At 44.5% G+C, this 22,765-nt stretch overlaps 1 protein-coding gene across 1 annotated transcript in view; it reads right to left on the minus strand.

Moving 5' to 3' along the window:
- LOC142817510 (uncharacterized) overlaps positions 1-22,765 on the minus strand; it is a 371,141-nt gene that overhangs the window by 31,225 nt on the left and 317,151 nt on the right. The window lies entirely within an intron of this gene.

Here is a 22,765-nt window from a genome sequence, read left to right on the forward strand (position 1 = left end):
AAGAAGATATCCCAGCATGAGAACTCAGTCTGAAAAAATAAGAAAGATAAAATGCGATTACTACGTTTGCGGTTTTGCGACACATTTCAAGTGGCAAAAAAAGCGCTTAGATCAAGCAAAACTTGACGAGAGTTGCCGTTTGATCAAAAGCAACCAGACAATTTGTTTTTTTTCTTTTTTCGCGTTTATCTTTTAATTTCAACCCCCTTATTTATTTAAGGTTTTTTCTTGCGTTCCAATCAGCATAAATAGAATGAACCAGAAGTGAGTAAAACTAAATCATCTGAGGAGGACAGATAAGAAAAAAAGATCCAAATGACTGCCGGTGGTGACAGTGATTAAGTACTCTACGTATATGCGTTGTTGCGATATTCGTCCGTGGGATTACTCTCTGCCCCCGGAGCAGCCTAAGAAGATGCACATCGGGAAGAAATAAGGAAGAAAAAAAATTATCAAAAAGTAAGAACGATGACAGAGCACAAAAAAACATCTGATGGTGACGTCCTACAGTAAGCCGCCGCAATATCAAAACAGATAGATAAGAAAAAAAATAGGAACCATCAATTTTTCGTCGTGTGGTAGTACCTGTCACCCTGTGACTTCTTACGCTGTGCGTGCCACGAGCATAGTACACCTCATATACATGTACTACACCAGCCACGATCGATATTTGATTAATGAGTGTATGACGTCAACAAGGGGAAGAAAATGTGCCACATGTGATGGCCATGCTCCACAGGGTGTTTTATTTGGGTACACAACACTGATGTTTGCGCATACGTCATGTTCGGGTTGTTGTAACGTCTTATCACGTGACGTGTTTGTTTATTTTGTGCATTGCTCATTTGAGATTACCGAGTTTACGTTCAGTTTGACTACGACTTCTCCAAGCTCCTGAGAGCTAGTAAACGGACCAATCTGTGGTTACGCAATTGTTGGCTTTGTGGCAGTGTTGTGCGGAATGGTGTTCGAAGAAATGACGTTCCACTAACCAGTTCCCTTTTGGAGTAACAAAGGGAAGCCGCGCTTCTATTAAGAGGATCGGTGGAATAGTAACGGTAATGCGTTACTTTTGCGTAGGAACGGCAGAAGAAACGGCGTTCCTTCTGTAAACGTTCATTGCATTAAACAGTTGCACGCGCGCTGAACATAATGCAGAACAGAGCCGATTGGCAACTGCGTGACGTGCAACAACCTACGACTCACCTGTCACTCCAAAATGCTGCATCCTGGTTTTAACTTCAAGGCGCCACCCGGGAGCGCGGAGGAGTGCGCGATGCCGAGAGGGGCCACGTGTGGGAACGACATCCGATTACTTATTTCATTAGTATGATCCAGTCTGACAGCAATAATTGATTTGTTGGGTTTACCGTCCCAAAACCACCATATTATTATGAGAGACGCCGTAGCGGAGGGCTCCGAAAATTTCGACCACCTTGGGTTCTTTAACGTGCACCCAAATCTGAGAAGTCTGACAGCAATCAAGGAGTGGGGTGGAGTGTGGGAGTGTCGACACACCTTGGAGAATTTCTGCTTGACATATTAAATTGATTGAGCGCCATTGTAAGGCTGCCGCGAGAAAAGGGCGCACCAATTTAGGTGCGAAGCAGGTTATGGCGGAGTTCAATGCAGTGCATGGTGCGCGGCGGGACCACCATTACTGCGGAAGCACAACTGATGGCCCAAGTATGCTGCCAGAAAACGTCCACGCGTTAGCGCTTTCTGGCCTGCGTGAGGGGATGGGTAAGACACTAGTGCTTCTCCTCCCTACACTATCTCAGCAATCATATGATGGCGACCAGGAATGAGATTCGGCAGACTTGCGATGAACCTGCGTGGCACGCTCACACAGGAGTAAGGGAAGAGTAACAGCAACAAAAAGTACAGCGAATTCATGTTGTGCTCCACTTGCCAGGACACACTAACATTGGACAAGGTGTCCTTCGTAAACGGAACAATAGACAGTTACAGTTTAGCGTTAGCGCGATAGCGCAGGTTAAGGGAATGGCGCTACCGTGCAGCAAACGTTCGTTGTAGGCAGCGTCTTATAGTTTAGCGAAATAGCGCTTACGTGGTTTACGTGAGTGGGATGGTGGGATGGTGGCGCCACCTATTATATGGTTAATAAGTTAAACAGTGAAAATGAAAAGAAAACAAGAATGTTTGCCTATGCCACCGCGCGAAGCATTATTAAAAGTTTATTTTAGTGATATTAAAAGTAAGCAAATATGAACCACGCACGAAACGAGAAAACATCAAGGTTGCCGATGTGTTTACATCAATCTTGTAGTTAGGCCTAGGCGCGTTCCAAATGGGAAGCTATCTCAAAAACTACGCCAACTTATCCGTAATACTCGGTCATCGAAGCTAACTGAAGGCAAGCGAAGCCACTTTGAACAGCCGTTTGCAGCGAACAAGGTGAATCTTTCAAGAACTACGCCAAAATCAATTCGAAGCGGGCGTCCGAGAGCGCCGCCTTGTTTACGTACACTACATACACCTACGCTACCACGGTAACGTGAAATCTGAAAAATACCGCACGTACGGGAAGCGGTAAGGGTGACGTACGTATCTGCGCATGCGCACTTCGATTCCAGAATCATGGTACACCCGGTAACCCGGTAAACCCGGTATACTATAACTCTCTAATACCACGCGTACGGTGAGCGGTACGCGTAACGTACGTATCTGCGCTTGCGCACTTCGATTCCGGTATCATGGTACGCCCGGTATCATGGTAAGCTCGGTATACTATAACTCTCTATTAATTCGACCTATGCACTGCTTCACAGGCAGGTTCACTTTAGTGGGACATGATGTAATATTTTTTAGCCTCAACGACTTCTCTGATTGACTAACAGCTTGTGTGTGTGTGTGTGTGTCTGTGTGTGTGTGTGTGTGCGTGTGTGCGTGTGCGCGCGCGCGCGCGTGCGTGCGTGTGTGTGTGTGTGTGTGTGTGTGTGTGTGTGTGTGTGTGTGTGTGTGTGCATTTTGATTGAAGCTTGAGCTTGCCCCCGAACACGACAGCGAAATCGGCCTCCATGTGCCGCTTTACGAGTTGCAAGTGTGACTTCGATTCTCGGTCAATGCTTTACCTACGCCGCAAAAAAAAAAAAAAATGAGCGTGAGCACGCATACAATACGCGATTTCAAACAATTTAAAAGGCCTACGGGAAGCAGAGTCGGGAAGTGCCCATTTAACCATAGTTCTGCCTTTTAGAAATTAGGGAAGAGTCGACTAGGTTGGGCAAACGTGACCCTACGCAGCTGTTGACCTTGCCTGAGCGCTTTGCAATGGGTAGGTTTTTGAAACAGCCAGTCTCTGTTGAAGTCTGGTGTCATTGTGCGCTCCTGCAAATCAACACTATATGCATTAGGAAGACTGGACTAATTACATGATATTTTTATATCTCGTTTTTCCGAACCATTTACAAAAAGTTTACCTGACTATTTGGTAGAATGCCAGCTGCTTGTTATATACGTAAAAAGCTAGGGTTTTATACGCATTTCAACCTCTTTTTTTTATTTATTTGCAGATATCCTGAAACTTTCGCTCAAGGACACCCCCCCCCCCTTTTTTTTGCCCACAATCAACAAGGCCGATGCTGACACCAGAATTTGAAGTAATACAAGATCTTCAATGATATCAAGTTAATGTCTGAAGTGCAGTATTCTGACAACTTATTCAAAGGCCGATGTAGAAAATGCCATATGAGGGCACTTGTAACAAACGAGTACTAAAGTTGCAGTTAGACATATTTGTAGTATAGCCTGTAACCTCTAATAAGTTCGTCTAGGATCTTTTCCGCACACACTTTCTATCTACATATAAACCACCGCTTCGATGTCCAATTCTTAAAATATAAGCAGCACCGAATGAGCACAAAGTTCCTCACTTCGTTTGGCTTCGAGATCATCTGGCAACATATTTTGTTAATAAATTCAACGTAACGGTAATGTACCGACACGTTCTAACTTTTCGGACGTTACTCTAACGAGTTCCTTTTGCACTTAGAAAACTTGTAACGGTAACTTGTTCCAAAGTTGCGAAGGAACAAGGAACGAGGTTTTTGTTCTTGTTTGAGAGGAACGTGCACAACACTTCTATACGGGGGTACCTCTATGTAGACAAGAATTATCTGTGGCATATTAGTGGCCCTGGAATGACAACCAGTAAAAATGTATATGTGTACCAGCGCATATGTTTACACTTTTCACGGGCTCCATAACAAGGCAGCAGCTTTCATTAGAGGTATGGAGCCTTGTACAGTATTGAAATACTGGTAACGCGTTAGTGGTAACTGCACTCTTTTCAGTCATTTGTAAATGTAAGTGGTCATTTTTATGTTATAGGAACTTGTAACAGTAGCACAGTAAACTTTCATAGAGTACCTGTTATGGAAATTGCCCTTAGAGTTACTTTTGCTTTTATGAAAAAAAAAACATTCAAAAGCAACATATATTGAATGCCTTCCAATATTTTGAACTCTTTTGTTTATTATATCCGCTTCAACTTTCAAATTTCCATACTAAGGCTCCCACCGCAGTTTAAGATGAGGCCGCAAAGAACTCAATCTTACTGGCGAAAAACCGAGGTCGGAGGTTGGTCTTCAACGCAACTTCAAGTTTTTGCATGTATGTCAAACCAAGGCATTGGTCAAATATACTGCCGCTGTTTCGTTTACCAATGAAAGGCACGCCCGTTCTAGCCCGATAGCCTGAAGAAGCTAGTTTGCAGACATGGTGGTGTCGGCGTCGATGTGGACGTTGTTGGTTGTCAGGAAAAAGTCAGCGTTGCTCGTGAGCGCCGCGCAAGAGCGCCACCTGCTGTATTCATCTGAGACGTCGAAAATAAATGAACATCATCATCACTATGTCAACAAACAACTGACTTTGCTGTGTTGGTGTGCTGGCTGCCCTTATAGTTACAGAACACCTGGAGCAGATATATTTACGAACGCGAAAGAACTGCGCCTCTGTAATCGTTGTCTGCAACAGTGACGTAATTCTGATCTCCTGCTTGTTTCTGATCAGTTTTGTGTTCTGATGGTTTTGATTTCGCTGCGGAACTTGGTGGAATTTTATTGCGTCACAATAAATGCTAGAGACCATCTTCTATAAATCTGAAGGCGTTGAGATGCTCTTCCCATTAAGAACTTCAGTTTTTTTTTTTCATTTGACGTATAACCTCTTAACCCCACTTCATAAAAGTAAAGTGATTTACCATTCTAAGTTACTGTCGTAAATTGTGTTTCTAACCTACTGAAAGCAATCGTGAAAGCAAAGAGCACATATCGCGTCTTCCTGATGTTTAGGATTCTGAACGCATTCAATGAAGCAGGCAGTACATTACCAGTTATATAAGAGCAAACAAGTTTACTGCAGGGCAAAAACTGCAAAACATTTTAATCGGGACTTATTTCGTTAAAAAATAGAATCAAAAAACAGCTAACAAAACTCGCTGCCCCAGAACTTCTTTAGCACAAGTAATTATGGTTGCGAAGGCCCGTTTCACTGTACGCCAGTGATATAATTATGTCTACAGGGTCATTATTCAAGTAAACCTTATATCCTAATCGTGTTTTTTTGCGGCGCTTTTTGATAACCACCACCGGAAAATATCAGCTCCCGCTTGTTCCGGATGGTCCGCCATCAAAAATATTTCTTAATTACGAAGCATTTCTTAGCAAACATTTGCGACCATGAGCGTATCTATATATCTAGATATCTAGCCGCTAACGTTTGGGTGCTCTCGTGGTCACCCCCTTAATTTGGCGTGAACCAAAATTAGTATGGGAGGGTCAGATGGTTTAACGAATAGGACGCGCCGGTCAAGACAAAATAATGTCAAAAACCCTTCGCGTACATCGTCAAACACTTCCCGCCAGATAGTGGCTCATAACTTCGGGCTGATATGTGCCACTGGTATGCGGGTATGTGCCACTTAGTATCTACCCAGGAACGAAGAGAACACACACAGGTAATTTGAACGCACGAGCTTCAAGAAATACCCGACATCAGCAGCGTCGACCCGACGGACGCTAAGAATAAATGTCAGGGTCCCAGCTGGAATCGTCCCAAGCATTCTGCGTGGCAATAAAACATTTTACCACAGAGCCAAGCCAGGTCTCGGATTCACTTTTCAAAAGGACACCAATCTTCGTGAAACGTCAATAGTGGTTGCAGTGCTGCCTACCTAATTTTATAAACATTACACATGTATTTATTTGACACAGCCATCACGTCAGGTTAACGTAAATTGCGGTTAGTTGCCACAAGCTGAAGATGATTTATGTAGCAGTGTGCAGGGCCAGCATCCTCGCGAGCATGAGCGCTTCATATTAGCTTTTGGTGTTGCTAATACGCATGTTCCAGTCAGCATCAGTGCGCAAGTGCTAACAACTGGTTATATAAATTTAGGCGACTGTTCAACATACGTCTGTGCGTGCAGCATTTGTAGATATATTGAGCGTCTTTTTATGACGTGTTGCTCAATAAAAAAATAGCAACACGGTCACCTTCCCTCCACACGCTTCGCATAACGTCGATTCCCAGGTACGTGGGATCTGCTGAATTTTTCGTCTACCACTTCAAATACGTGCTTTAGTCGTAGGAGTAAGTCAATCTATTTTACCCCCACCGTTCAACGAATCCTTCAGTAACTTATGGAATATAGGTGCACAATGTCCAGCAACGAGAGCGTGGCTTACTACCTGATATTATTCGTGCATAGTAATTGGTCATTGTGATTCAAAAAAATTGTCTTTAGTGTAGAGTATTATGTCGCTTACCAACGGCTAAACAGGATGCCATATACTATAAACGCTATGTATACTCTACAGTATGCAGGTTCGTTTACATGCAACTTGCACTCTCAGGTCTGAAGTAACCACAGCGAGTACCATACTTTTAGATGAAATACCACAGTTAGACGAATGTTGAAACATTTGAAATACCAGTTTGTCGAGTAAACTAGCAATTTTTGTTTTCATTTGGAATCAGAAAATCTTGAAGGTGCGAAATTCAAACGATCGATACTTTCGCCATTCGCGCAACACTCACTGCAATATTCACAGATCAACACACTGCTAAGCCTTCAGTAGCGTTGACTCCCGATCGCTTTACACCAACTGCTCCGCTATAAAATTTCAGGAGTGTTTGTGGTGCATGGTATCCCTGTTACGGCTTACGGTTACGGATATAAAATAAAGAAGCCGCACACAAGAAATTTGCCCTAAATGCTCGCACACCATCTTTCTCATGGCTCTCTTCATTGTGGAAAGCGATAGCTGAGGCAGTGTAAGAACTTGCCGAGTTGGTAAGTCGAATGTCTTAAGAATCTTCGAAATCTTTTATCTTTTATGTGCATAAGTTTAAACTGAAATCACTGCTTCAGTCTGGACGAGTATATTCTCTAAAAGAAAAATGTGTACGACGAAATGACATTGGTACATGGAACTCGGAAGTAGCGCGTAGATGTAAAAGGAAGTAAGATAGAAAGAGAGAGAGAGAGAAAAGAAGGGGTTGTCGACGAATGGTTTGGAGGCAGAAAGGCAGCGAATGATGAAAGGGAACCAAGAAGGAAGGCAAAAAAGGAAGAAAAGCGCACGAGTCAGCGAACTGAGACACATGTATTGCGTATGCGCATTTTAAATGCATCGGTACGTCTTGAAAAAAGAAGTATGCGAAGCAGCGATTGGTGGGAGAGGAAGTAGAAAGTGAAATGCCGAACTTTTCGTTATCAGAGTGTGCAAGTAGCCGTATATCCTCAAAGCATTAGGCCTACAAAAAGAAGCATTCGCGGAAAAGAATAAAAAGAATACTGCATACGGCTGCATACGCAAGGCGTATGAAAGAAATCGTGGCAGGGATAGTTGTGATGAAATCTCGAAGAAGAAAACAAAATTAAACCGAGTCTTGGCTAAATCATAAGCCAACCGTAGTCTCCTTTTCTAGATCCGTGATTGGCCTGAGCAAGAGGAAGCACAAGTGAATCTGCAGAACACAATAAAAATAAAAACATAAGATAGAATGGAAGACGAGTGCACACGGGGAATGAACTGAATGAAGCGCAAGAGATAGACTACTGCACGCCACTACACGTCGACTGCTGACTCAACAACATTCGGCCCGGCGGGGCACCCGCCTGACACCCAGCTGCGTTGTGCTAAGTACTAAGGTCCCTGGATAAAACAGGTTATTTTATCTAGGGACCTTAGTCTGTATCAACATCGCCGCTGTTCATTGGCACCGGCGCCTTATAAAGCTCTCACCACACAAGCTCCGAATCGGACGCTACCATAACGTTACAATATGGCCATGTTCAGTGTTGCGTTTTGTAACTTATAGCGTAAAAAAGGGTGGTGTCACTTGTCGACAGTTGTTGGGCGAATTCCACAGGGCAATCGCAAACCCCACAGTTTTCGGTTCTTCAACTCAGTGTTCAGTCCTATTCGCAGTGAACCAGAAGTAACGCAATAAGCTGTAGGACTTTTTGAGTCTGTATGAAAAAAAAAGTGAACGTGAATACTCTACGCAGCAAGAAAACCATTGCAAAAGAGGGCAAAGCGGATTGTGTGCACTGCGTTAAATAGAGCACCAGAGGCGTTCAAAGCGAAGGTTGAACAAACAACGTGGGATCGCTACACACAAAGGTCTGGCCTATGACTTCGTTCAGAAGGAAGGGGGGTGGTTTAACCAAATTTTGCTTATGTTCGTGCGTGCGTGTGTGTGTGTGCGTGTTATGAGGAGAATTTTTGATATATGGGGTTAAACATCCCAAAACCACCATATGTTTATGAGAGACGCCGCAGTGGAGGGCTCCGGAAATTTGGACCACTTGGGGTTCTTTAACGTGCACCCAAATCTGAGCATACGGACCTACAACATTTCCGCCTCCATCGGAAATGCAGTCGCCACAACCGGGATTTGATCCCGCGACCTGCGGGTCAGCAGCCGAGTACCTTAGCCACTAGACCACCACGGCGGGGCTGAGGAGAATTTTCGAACCATTGAACTACACCTTGGCTACGACAATGTCTATAACAGAGTGAAACCAAATGCTAAATTCAAAACTAAATACCAATAACAGTTACGCGTAAGAATGACGAGCTAAGAATCTGAAAAATTGGACGCAAACGCCTATGCGCCTCATCTCGCTGATGGCTTTCCTGAAGGCCATAGGGTGGGGATAGCTTTTGCTGCGCTCGGTGGCGCAAACGACTAAGACGCTGAGTGTGGGGCGCGCGCGGTGCAACGTGAGCCATCTGCAGCCATGCCTGGACTGCCGTTCCGCCGGAGAGCGCACCTGTTGTTTTGCTCAGCGCGCTTGCCCAGCACAGGATGCTTCGACGGCAACGGCGGAGTGAGGGCCTAAGGAGCTTCACTCTATATATAAAAGACTGAACTTCAAAAGAAGGGAAAAGACTAGGGTAGTTCGGCAATTGCTTCAATTAAAAAACAGCGTCATCACCTCGAACATCTTGTGACGAAAACATCTCCTTCGCAGTCGACGTATGCGTGTGTATTCCGTTTTCTTTGTCTTCGCCCCAGCTTCCGCATCACTTAGCTTGAAAGAGAAGGCATTCTTTGAGTGCCCTCCGTCGGGCTACGGAGAGCACTGATACTAAACTTGCACACTCAAATCCGAGCATAAAGCAATGTGAATAAAAATACCAAAACATTTACGAAACGCGAGCTTCAGGAAAAAGTGCTTGAGACGTTATGTTTGTCATGCTAACGAGGGGATGGAAAGAAATATCGTTCAATATATAAGTCAGCAAACAAGGGAAAAAAAGTGATTGTGAGTAGATGGATGATTCAAAAATAAGCCACCGCGCGCTCAACGTGCCATCTTGCTGATAATGATGAAAACACAATAGCTCCCCCCCCCCCCCCCCGACATGGCCGCCAACTGCGGTAAGCGGTAAATATCAATGGCTTGCCGGTAGAACGGTCAAGGAGGTACCTATCGGTAGCTCTGTGGTTAGCGCCTCGCTTTCACGACGCTGAGGTTGAACGTTCAATTCCGTGCAACGGAGTCTTTTTTTTCTTTTTCCGCGTATATATATATATATATATATATATATATATATATATATATATATATATATATATATATATATATATATATATATATATTTATTTATTTATTTATTTATTTATTTATTTATTTATTTATTTATTTATTTATTTATTGATAGCATGACGCCGACGCCAGCGGCGTTTTCCAGCCTAGAGTGTGCATATAGTTGCTATCGCAATAAAAGTATCCTCCAGTCTAAAGCAATCAAAAATCATGAGATAGTTACATTAAGGCGGTTGAAGGGTGAATGTGGGGACCCTAACATTCAAATTAAAACGTGGATGACCCCCTTATGTAGAAATGGGTATAATAGAAAAGTGTGACGTGTCTTGACAAAAAGTAGGGGAGCGTTTATTGCGCATTCTTTCAGGAACAAACACAATTTTCTGCAAAGTCACGTTAAAAACGGCAAACAGCTCAAAAAAACCTGTAGCAGAAAGCACGCATGAAATTAGCATATACAGGACGAGCGCGGAACAGCAACCGTCACAGCGCGACCCTTAAAGCGCGATGTTCAAACAAAAAGAAAGACGCACGAAAAGAGCGCGCTAGTACACAGAGGGCGAGCGCTAACAACTGTCACAATTCTTTCCTGCGTCGTGTGTAAGGAGCGCGCTCCTTTCGTTAACGCGGTGGTCGTGCAGCGTGCGTAGCATGGTGTCAATTATTCTTACACCGTGGTGCGAAGCGAGCTTCATCCTCTCACGAATTACGAGTCTGATATGCGCGCGCACAGGAGAAACCACACTTCATATAGAGGCAGCGCTTTGTGGAGGAGGCGACCTCTACAGTGTGCTGAGCGCAAGCCCGTTGTGCTATCTCGCCAATAATAACAAAAACGCGCTTAAGGTTTGATGCTCTGATGAGTGCCAAACGATGTCTGCCGCATGACTTGCTTGCCGGTTGCACTCCAGACAACGTAAGATTTGTGACGTACTGGTTAGCGCCGCGCACTCAGAATCGAAAGCTTGCAGGTTCGATTCCGCACGACTATTGTTCACCTTCTGGTTTTAAACGCGAGGCATTTCTTAGCAAACTTCGGTGACTTTGACCGTATCTCATTTTCTCTTTGTCTATGTAGCCACTAATGCCAGTAAGCTCTCCTGGCCATTTCGGTAATGAGGTCGATACTAAAATTGTGTTAGAAATGTACGTGCCCTTTTGTGGACAGTGAAGCAGGACGACGATGTTTGGAGATACTGTCGTGCAGTTTGGCGTGTGTGGCGTTTGGGTGTAGCCTGTGTGGCTTGTCTTTTCTTGAGAGTTGAGTAAGTTATCCTTTTGTTGCGTTTCGAGTAATTCAAGGGCGCCCTCGAAGCCAATATTTCAGAAGTGGGAATGCCATCTAATCGCTACGGAGAGAAAATGAGTTCCGTCAGTCTACGTAGCTGGTTAACGTAACCCTAGCCCTCAGAAGCAACGCACCGACGGAAGAAACAACCCAACTTGCAGTGAAGGAGCTACGCACTTTGGCAATGTAGACACCATTACGACTCACGACTTACTCAAAGCTATCCAAAAAGGACTGACTTTCGACCTTTCTGGAACGACTGACTTTGGCCGGCGCAACACAGCCTCAGCCAGCGCCAACACTCTAGCTGATCAGTGACATTCGCCGCAACATCAGCCCCTTTTACGGCTCCGAAGATGCGCCTTGAGCATGCGAGTGGATTGAAAACGTTCATCGAATGTCGAAACTTCATGCGTGATCAGCTGTTTACACGCTGGAAACTGCCAAGGTCTGACTGGTAGGAGCTGCCAATGACTGGTACCGTTTGAGGAGCTCCCAAATCACTTTGTGGGAGGATTTCGAGGTACGCTCCCGTCGTACATTTGTCCACCATTGCTGCAGAGTTTACGCCACAGGCCATCATCTACTCTCAACCGGAAGCACCACGGCGAAAACAGATGACGCCTCGAGTCTACAAGATCCCGAAGTCGCGCCAACTGCGGCCCCCAAAAGACACGTAGACCCGCTTTTCCAACAAGCCCCGCCACACGCTGAGAACTCCGAAAATTGTAAAGCACTGACAACGAAGGAGGACCAAGATCGAAAGCCGGATATGTCTGTCGGATCAATAGAAAGGCCAAATGACAAAGGCGAATCGGAAGCTGAAAAAGAAGAAAAGTAAAAAAAAGGTGAAGCCAAAGCTGAGGGTGAAAGAAAACCAAAATACAAGGACGAAGCCGAAGCTCATGACAAAAAAAAAGCAGACGAACGGTGCTGCGAGAAAAGACAGCGAGAAAAAGAGAGTGAAGGTAAATCCAGGAACAGTGAAAAAAAAAACAGCAGGACAAGGCGGCGAAGAAGGAAAGAACAAGGAAAAAGTTGGAAAAACAGCCGATGGACAAAAGTCGACTCGTAAGGAGGATAGCGAGCTTGCAGAAGCCAAAAAGCCAGAAGAGAAGCCAAGCTGAGATAACGAACCGGAAGGCGAAAAATCTGAAAAGTTGAGAAAAATGACTAGAGAGCAAGCAGTAAGAAAGCAGAATTAACAGCCTCGGACCAAACCGAAGAGAGATAGTCAGCCGAAGCCAACAAAACCAGACAACGGCGAAACAATGAGAAATGCCAGAGCGAATTCACAGGAAGATTCGCCGCACACGGGTCAAAAGCTGATACTCGTGCTGGACCAAGCGTCGAAGCCGAAGTCTAGGCAAGAGGACATCGGCAACGTGCGTGTTGTAGCTTTCATCAAAGTCAAGCTAGTCAGGATGGCCGGAAAGTACATTTCCGTAAAAGCTTCCCGTTACGAACATGCGAACTTCTGCGTGCCGTGAAGAACTTAACGCGCCAGTGTATAGGTATAGCTCTTTTCTTGTGTTGTTTCTGTTTCTTCTTAATGTAGCTTCTTTCGTGTGTCATTTATTTAGTATTTCATATAGGAAGGTGGCCGAACATTTGTATCTTAAGTGAGTCAATAACATTCTCGGGACAGCCTTAACGAGTACGTTAAGAGTTGCAGGATGGCCGAATGTTAGAAATGCATATGTCCTTTTGTAGACAGTGAAAGAGGACGACGATGTTTGGAGAGACTCTCGTGCAGTTTGGCCTGTGTGGCGTTTTAGTGTAGCCTGCGTGGCATTTGAGTGTAGACTGTGTGGCTTGTGTTTTCTTGAGAGTTCAGTAAATTATCCTTCTTTTACGTCTCGAGTAATTCAAGGACGCCCTCGAAGCTAACAATTGATATGGCGTAACTTGATTGCATGGCGAGCAATAAGTGGCTAGTAAAACATGAGATGAATGTCATGATTTACATGCCATGTTCTTGCTGCTTTTGCGGTAGTTTCGTTCCCCTGACATGTTGGAAAACTGGTATAGTATGACATTACTGCGTGGCGAAGATTATTAACCGGCCCTACTTATGTGTTTAAATCATTACATGCATGTCATGCAAGTTATGACTACACGCCAGGCTCACGGTGCGCTCACGGTCGTTTCGCTAGCTTCACTTATACCATATTTGGCATTACTGGACTTGAATGAATGGCAAAGGTATATGACTGGTGCAAACATGATAATCATGACATGCGTGTTATATAAGAAGATGGCTACGCATCACTTTCATTATGCGCTCACGGCTGTTTCGCTAGCACCATATATATCAAATTTGGTACCACGTAACGTGAATAGACGACGAAGGTATATGACTTGTACAAACATGATAATCGTGACACGTGTGTTATGGAAGAACATGACTATACATACCACGCTCATCATGCGCTCACGACCATTTAACTAGCTTTACATATGCGAAATTTGGTATTACAAGACCTGAATGGACGACGACGGTAAATGACACGTCCAAACATAATAATCATGATATATGTGTCCTGTAAAACATCACTACATGCTATGTTCATAGCGCACTCACGCTCCTATCCCCAGCTTCACATATACCAAATTTGGTATTAAGTGGCGGGTATAGACTACGGAAGTAAATGACACGTCCAAGCAAAATAATCAGGACATGCGTGTCATGTAAAACATGACTACATGCGATGCTCTTAGGGCACTTGCAGTCGTTGGGCCAGCTTCACAAGCCAAAGTTGGCAACACGTGACGTAAATGGGCGACAAACAAAAATGTCAGGATCGAAAGTTGGGCTAGTTCCTTTCTGTTTATTCGTGCGCTTGAACTGACAGTTAAAAAAGTCAGACACAAACGTGATAGTCATCAGGTGGAAGTCATGTACGGAGTATTTCACGTCCGCCTCGTAACGTTGTGCTGATTTGAAAGTGACATATCAATCTTCCATTCTCGTACTTCGCATATGATCAATTTTTACTGTACGCAGGATCTGCCATTGTTTTTTTGCAATTTTTAGTGTATTTTTCAACGTCACTTTCTTGATGAAAGTACGTCAACTGAGCCGTGGTGAAACGCAGCATAAAACACTTTGTTGTTAAAGCAAGGAATATTACAGAAAACCAAATATATGTGCCACAAGCAAGAAGGAATTGGTGAAGAAGAGGAAGGAGTACCGTGAATAACGTTAAAGTGTGTTTATACATATGAACATTCGTAATGCCCCTTCGCGTGTGTGCACAGGCGGAGATACGTCGCAGCTGTCGCGGAAGAGTGAGTAATACGTAAAGATAAGTTGCGATTCGGGGAAAGACATAAATAATATTTTTCCGTTCAGAAAGAAAGTAACCGGCGTTCAATGCTGGTTTCAAGTCAACGTTGTGCAAATACGAAGATGAGGGCAAATATACGTTATACTCGGGAGTTTCACTGGGCTTCTAGCCAGCATATTTGTTTTAAGGAGCCATCGAAGGGTAATTTTTTTTAACTGTCGGTCGGTAGCCCTCATAAAGAAAAGTTTGAAACTGCTTGTTGTAGTTCATAAAGATCTTTTGCGGGACGGCTTTCTGGTCTCCCATAGTAGTGTACCTAGTATTCTAAATCGTTAATCGTTTCTTTTAAAAAAACACAAAGTTTAAATGAGTATGTTTGCTGTATTTGTTTTAAACTATATGGACATATTCGACGAATTCTTACCGACACGCTAATGTATCGTATTTGTATGTGTACCTATATAACATAAAAAGTACAATTAAAAACAATTTAAAAGAAAACAAATTACGCCATATACACTGAGTGAATGATGACTGAGGAGCTGGCTCGAAGAAGATCGAAAAAACCTGTGAACCCTATTTACCAATTTTGTTATCATTATATAACGGCGTTAATAATTCGTTGTATATATACACACAATATATAACCAATGTTTATTATTTACATTTTGATGCACTATAAGCATGATCCTAATTTGTATATATTGAAACAACTTGGCATCACTTAACATAGCATCCGCCCGTCTGTGCATTCGTCTATCTGTGCATTTATCTGCCGGCGTAGAGAATGGAAGTGCGCTAAAAGCGGGTGCTTTATAATAGAGCGCCATCTATAAAGAATCCATGAAATCCCACCAATAGCTGCGCCTCTAGTGGTCGTCTCTAGAAATAATGTTACGGCATGAAGAACCTGGCAAGACAGCTTGTAAAAAAATCATCGCCGTATACACATGTTGAATGATGCTATAGGAGATTGCTCGGTGATGCGGGTCACCCGCAAATTCTCCGTATAAATACTCGATCTTAACATGATGACGGGACGGGTTTGCGTGACAGCGCGTCCACTTCGCTTCTTCCTGACTCAGCCGCTGCTCCAGGTATGCCTGACGCCGAACCCTCTTCCCGTCGGTCTTCCGTTATCTCACCGCAAGGTGTTGGTGGCGAGCCCAAACTGCTACTGCGTTGCGAGCTCGCCAAGATGCTGCCTTGGCTTGTGGGGTGTTCATGCTGCTTTGGTCCCATAATGGCGTCGGTTACGTTGATGTGGCTCAACGATCTTCTTGGATTTACTACTTGGCAGCGGTGATACATCAAAGAACGCAGGTGGACAGCTTCGCTTTTGAAGCCCCAAACTGAAATCATGATTGATGATTGATATGTGGAGTTTAACATCCCAAAACCACCATATGATTATGAGAGACGCCGTAGTGGAGAGCTGCGGAAATTGCGAGCACCTGGGGTTTTTTAACGTGCACCCAAATCTGAGCCCACGGGCTTACAACATTTCCACCTCCATCGGAAATGCAGCCGCCGCAGCCGGGATTTAATCCCGCCACCTGGCAAACTCAAATCAGGGGGATGAGTTTGCCGTCGGATCATCGGTATTCCATCCTAAGTGAAAGCGAATAGTTACAGGCCCTCGGTGAGCACCAGATGATACTACTGTCAGAGACTATCATAAATCAGAGACCACTACAATGAATAACGCCATTTACATCCCGCACTAGCGAAGGGACTCTCAAAACGGAGGACCACGCCCTGCGGTGCTCACAGACCCGCAGCTCTATTTAGTCCTGTTAAGACATTGCAACCCAAAAATAAGTGGGAAGCGTTGGAACTGTGAAAAGGTGGCCGACATTTACCATATTGTCAAGGTCTGCTAACTGAACCCAGGAAGATAAAGCCTAACCCCCAACTTTACATAAAAGCACTTGGAAGTGACTCTGCTCAATATCTCTGAACTAGAACAGTGAACTCTTGTTAATGCAGTGGCCTCGGGCGGTGGCTTCGACTAATGAATCAGCCCCGTGGGGATAGGAGCTATCTGCCATGATCAACTCTATGGAACCTTTTTCTTCCTCCTCCTGTCACCTGTGATACCATATTTTAAGAACGGTGCTGTTTCTCTGAATCCTTGCGAACAGTGCGTCACTCTTTAAAAAGTGGCCCGTATCTGGAAGTTAATCTGCAAATTTTGTCGAAAGACGATGGTCTTGCGTGTGGAGAGAGTGAAAAAACATTTATTTGATGTTCTGCGCAAGAAAATCGGAGAATGGTATTCTGGAGACGCTGCATTAGAGTGCCTCAAGTGTGCAGCGGAGGCGAACCAGTGCATCAAGTCACGTCACACGTGAGACATCAGCGGTAATTGGCAGTTTTCTTGGAAAACGTAGCGCGTGGCTCTCAGACGGGTGTGCGCGCCCGTCTCAGAGGTGATAAAGTGTAGAACGCAAGGCGACGGGTAGGTGCCACCACAATCTCGTCTGAGCAAACCGTTGGAAACACTCGCCTTTTCATGCAAGCGTTGCATGGCCAGCGCAGCGTTATAAGCGCTACGATCCTTAAAATTAGTTATGTACGCGTTTTCTAGAAAAAGACGCACATGCAGATTATATAGGTGTTGTTATGGGGCCCCAGGCATACGCGAAAATTGGTTTTTAATTGACAATTGCACAAGTATGAACGGTAAATCTTAAGCGACATTGGTGGGCGCTGCAGATGCGGTCAGCCGTTTCAAGTACCTGGTGCCGTTAAGAGTGGACAAACAGACAAAGTTTCAGGCAGACAGTCAGACCAAAACTGTCGCGTCGAAGGTCCCCAAGAAAAACTATCGTCTTTAAAAGCTACTAAGGATGATGGCAGGCCTCTCTGTCCAACGACAAACGAAATGAGAAAGGAAAGAGCTCGGGGCCTCTTGACTACAAGGCTTTTCGAGTAATCCCTCTGTTGAATCTCTGCTAAGCCCTGGTAAGAAGGTATGCCATCTGAGAGCCATACAACCAAGTTTCTCTTTCTGTCTGACCGGTAAGGTGAAGTCAACTGATTACAAATTCACTAAGGTGTGCGCAACAATCGCACCGGAACAACGCCTTCTGGATGACTCACTTACGAAAATTTGGCAGCTCACGTGAATAGAGAGCTTTCCGTAACACTAGACTCATACAATACCTGTACAAGGAACCACTATACAAAACCTTGGAGCAAGACGAAGCAACATGATCGTTCAGGCTTTTTCTCGCGGGCTCATACTACGAACTGATTGAGAGTCTTAGCGGAAAACTCCTCAAAATGAACCCTTGAGAGCTTTTCTTCATAATCCAATAAACTTGAAAGCTTTCAGGAGCGAAGCTCCTTATAACGAGAGCTGGTCGGTTGTCGGTCACCAATCCATCAAGCGTACCCTGTAGCGTCCCCTTATTGTACAACAGAAGGCACTGTTTCTTAGAGATGCATGCAAACTGCAGTTGGGGGACAATATACTAGATGGCACTGCACGCATTCTGTGTTGCCATCTCCGTTTCTCGTGACGTTTATGAAAGGGCACCGGTCCACAGACATGTGTAGCATAAGGCGGTTGGGTGAAGGTACGCCAGATGGCGTTGGCGGTGCAGCTGCTCTGGATGGAAACTTAGCAGGATGAGCATGATCTATAAAGGAAAGGGGGACAAAGCTGACATAAACAACTACCGTCCTATAACAGTGACATCAGTGGTCTACAGGCTGGCGATGCAGATTATAAAGGAAAGACTGCAGGCATGGATAGAGGATGAGGGCGTGCTGGGGGAACTGCAGAATGGGTTTCGGAAACACAGGATGTTGGAAGACAATCTGTTCTTACTGACGCAGTGCATCAAAATATCAGAAAAGGAAAACAGACCCTTGTGGCTAGCATTTTTGGATATCAAGGGAGTGTACGACAGCGTGGTTCAAGAGGAATTGTAGGGAATACTGGACACACAAGGCGTGGAACATGTAGTCAATAATCTTTTAAAGGATATCTATAAAGGTAACAAGGTAGTTATAAAGTGGGAAAAACAGGTATCCAAGCGTGCAGAGGTCAAACGGGGGCTTAGGCAGGTATGTCCCCTGTCACCCGTATTATTCATGATGTACTTACAAGAATTAGAGGCCAAATTAGAGGGAAGTGGACTGGGCTTTAACCTTTCTTTCGTCAAACAAGGAAAACTTATTGAACAGGCACTACCAGCATTGATGTACGCAGATGATATCGTGCCAATGGCCGACAACAAGGAAGATTTGCAGAGATTGGTGGACATCTGCGGTAATGAGGGAGATAGGTTAGATTTCAGATTCAGTAAGGAAAAGTCAGCAGTCATGATGTTTAATGACAATGAAGGTAGTGAACTTAGAATACAGGAGGTCACGCTAGAGATAACAGATAAATACAAATATCTGGGCGTATGGATAAGCAATGGGGCCGAGTACCTAAGGGAACACGAAATATACGTGACGACTAAAGGTAACAGGAATGCAGCGGTAATGAAAAACAGGGCACTGTGGCATTACAATAGGTATGATGTTGTGAGAGGAATATGGAAAGGGGTCATGGTTCCTGGTCTGACGTTCGGCAATGCGGTCTTGTGCATGAGATCAGAAGTTCAAACAAGATTAGAAATTAAGCAACGTGGAATAGCTAGGCTTGCCTTAGGAGCTCACGTGAATACACCAAATCAGGGAGTACAAGGTGATATGGGATGGACATCATTTGAGGGCAGGGAAGCTAGCAGCAAGATAAAATTTGTGAAGCGATTGAGAGAAATGGGGGAGGAGCGTTGGGCTAGGAAGGTATTCAGCTACTTGTACGTGAAGAATGTCGATACAAAATGGCGGAAGCGAACCAGAAAATTGACTGGTAAATACTTGGAAAACAGCAGGGGCCAAACCAAAAAGAATTATCGGTGAAGAAGAAGGTGAAGGAAGCTGAGACCGATATGTGGAGAATTGGCATGATTAAGAAGTCCGCACTTGAGATCTATCGAACTTTTAAGCAGGAAATAGCCAAGGAAAGAATCTATGATAATACTCGGGGTACTTCTCTACAGTTTGAGGCCAGGACGGGAGTATTGCGAAGAAAGACATATCGGGCCGAATACGAAGGGGTAGACACGGTATGCAGTGCGTGTGGAGAGGAAGAAGAAACTGCCGAACACTTGATAATGTTCTGTAAAGGGCTTCACCCTGTAGTTCAGGTTGATGGCGTAGAGTTTTTCAAAGCACTGGGGTTTAGGGACAGTGAGAGCAAAATAGACTTTAAGCGGGTAGAATTAACTAGAAGGAGGTTATCTGATTGGGGGCTAAAGTCAAGGCACGAGTGAAAATTAAACCCTTCGCTACAAAGTACGAATCCTCAACCTCACTATTTAAAGAAAAAAAATAAATCTAGTTTTTGGTTCATTAAGTATTACGGCTTCGTGGCGCTTGCCACCGCCCGATCTAAAGGGTACAGCCATATCCATCCATCCATCCTCTCTGACTGGCTTCGTCGTGGGCGCATCGAGGTCACGCGGGATCTCTCATTCTCCTGGATTGTCGCCGTACGTGGAGGAGTGCACTTACCGGATCGTGCTTGGTTGGACGCACGGATGGATGCATAAATGGACGGAAGCATGGACAGACATATGCACGGACAGACGGATGGAAGCACAGGCAGACAAACGAACGCGTGGACGGACGGATGGATGAACGCACAGACGAACGGAATCAGGGACAGACAGACCGAAGCACCGTTGGACGAACGGATGGACGGACAGAAGCACGAACGGACAGACGTACGCTTCGGCCCACTCATCATCATTCGCTCCATGTATATGCAGCATTTTTTTTCTTTGGTGGTGGTACCATCTCAGAGTTCAATTCTGCCCTCCACCACTTCTATAGCTTGCTATGTGGGAGTGATCCTGTTCTCCGCACCTTCCTGTAAAGATGAATACGAAATTACATGGTAGGACACCTCGGTCGATTGGCCTCGCCTGCGCGTATCCCACGCACTTAGGCGAGGAACATCAGCGAATGAACAAATGAGCGTCAGGTCCAGAGAGAAGCACAGGTTTTTTTAAAGACGATAGTCTTTCTTGGGAACCTTCCACTGAAAAATTTTGGTCTGTCTGTGTGTACATTTGTCTGTTTGTCCGCCCTAACGATATCTCAAACGGCACCAAACGGCCAACCCCATCCGCAGCGCCCACCAATATTGCTCTAGGTTTAGCGTTCATAGTTGTGGGATTGTCAATTAAAAAAAAAGGAAATATTGCGCTTATCTCAGCCGCCATAACAACATGTCTATGTTTTGTATGTCTGCCTTTAGACTAGAAGATACACACACAAGTAACTCTAAGGACTATAGCGTTTAACGCACTGTGCTGACAGTGCAACGCTATGCTCAAGAAGGTGTTTCCAACGCTTTGCTATTGCGGCACGGTGGTGGCACCTGCCCTTCGCTTTGCATTCTACACCTTATCACCTCCGAGACTGGCGCGCATCTTTCTCCGCGGTCGCGCACGCCTTCGTTTTCGAAGATAACTGCCAGATGGGGCTTGTGTCTAACGTGCCTAGATGAACCTATGCATTGTCCACGAGCCCTTAGGCTAATGGCTTCCTCAGCTCGCTGGAGGGCCTACACTTGTTGTGAATCGGAGGTGAAGAGAGCTTCCTCCCAGAACGCCTTGCAATCTGAGACTGCCTCTTCGTGGTTTTTGTCTGTTCTGTCCTCTAAACTTGAGCATTCCGATAGTGTGTGGGAAAGTGTTGCCCTGTCATCGCAAACTTTGCATTTTCTGCGAAATAAAAATTGGTGTAACAGAGACAGAAAAGAATTGGATCGTTGCTTAGATTTGAAAGAATATATCAGTACTTCATGGCGGCGCAACCACTGGTGTTTGAGTATGTGGTGCCAAAATATGATAGCCAAAGTTTGCTTTCAGCTTTCAAAACTGAATTTTGTGCTCACATCACAAAAAGAAAAACGAGTTTTGGACAAGCGTATGTGGCACAGGGTAAACTCTTGCATGGAGCCTCATTTCTTTGCCGACCAGAAGTAGCTGCTGAACGCTAGCTACTTCTGACTGTAATTGGAAGTGAACACGACAACCAAAAGCGCTTGACATCCAGGACGCTTTGCACTCATCGACATTAGAAAGTGGACATCTGACAAACTGACTGCGTCATTTCTCGGGATTGCGTATGTAATACACCTCAAGAATGGTACTTCCTCATCCCGCGAGAATCGATTCCTGAAGTGGCCACAGTTGCGACTTCAATCCCCGCAACTGTGAATTTGAGTGCAGTTATGCAGTACTAAATTTTATTCGCCCCAGTACTTCAGCCTTTAAAAGGAAAGTCGCGCACTACCCGTAAAGAGAGCGTCGTTTCAGCAAGAGGGCAAAAAACTTCGTCATTCAGCTCAAAAATGACTGCTAAATTTCCCAATTTAAGCCTAAATCACAGAAATAGGACTTTGGATGGTTTTTTCAGCACCTAACTTGTTTTTTTTTCATCAAGACGCTTTTCAGTTCAGTCACATGAATAATAATGAGACTTGTTCTCGCGCACATGTTTGCTTGCTTGCTTGTTCCTTTCTTTTGTGGCTCTCACCCACTAAGGGGGATTGGCCAAGAAGCCGGTGGTTAATGCAAGTAAATACCTATAGATTTTCTAGATTAGGGGAATATGATTACTGTGTTTTGACTGTGAAATTAATTTGGCGCAATGTCAGAAAAAAAAGAAAAAAAGGGGGGGACAAATAATAGAATTTGTTGAATATCTGTGGTGGAATCGTTATATGAAATTCTCCTGAAAGTTCAATCATTGCAGTGTATCAGCTAAATAATAAGTGGTAGTGTGACTAGTAAAATTCGAGAGCTGATCGCTGACTCAACAAGGTAATCTTCTTGTGTTATATATGAATTCGCAGAGAGCCCCGCAGATGTTCCTGTCGCTGTGTCCCAATGAAGTGGCCCAAAAAGACAAAATATTGGGAGTATTACGTGATATTCCTAATTTTCTGAATAAAATTTCGAAGCAGTTTTTTCTTTGATTTTTGAATCGGTGACATGTGATAAGAAAATGGTCGATATGTTCAGG

Source organism: Rhipicephalus microplus, chromosome 5, assembly GCF_043290135.1.
Source record: "Rhipicephalus microplus isolate Deutch F79 chromosome 5, USDA_Rmic, whole genome shotgun sequence".
NCBI lineage: Eukaryota > Metazoa > Arthropoda > Arachnida > Ixodida > Ixodidae > Rhipicephalus > Rhipicephalus microplus.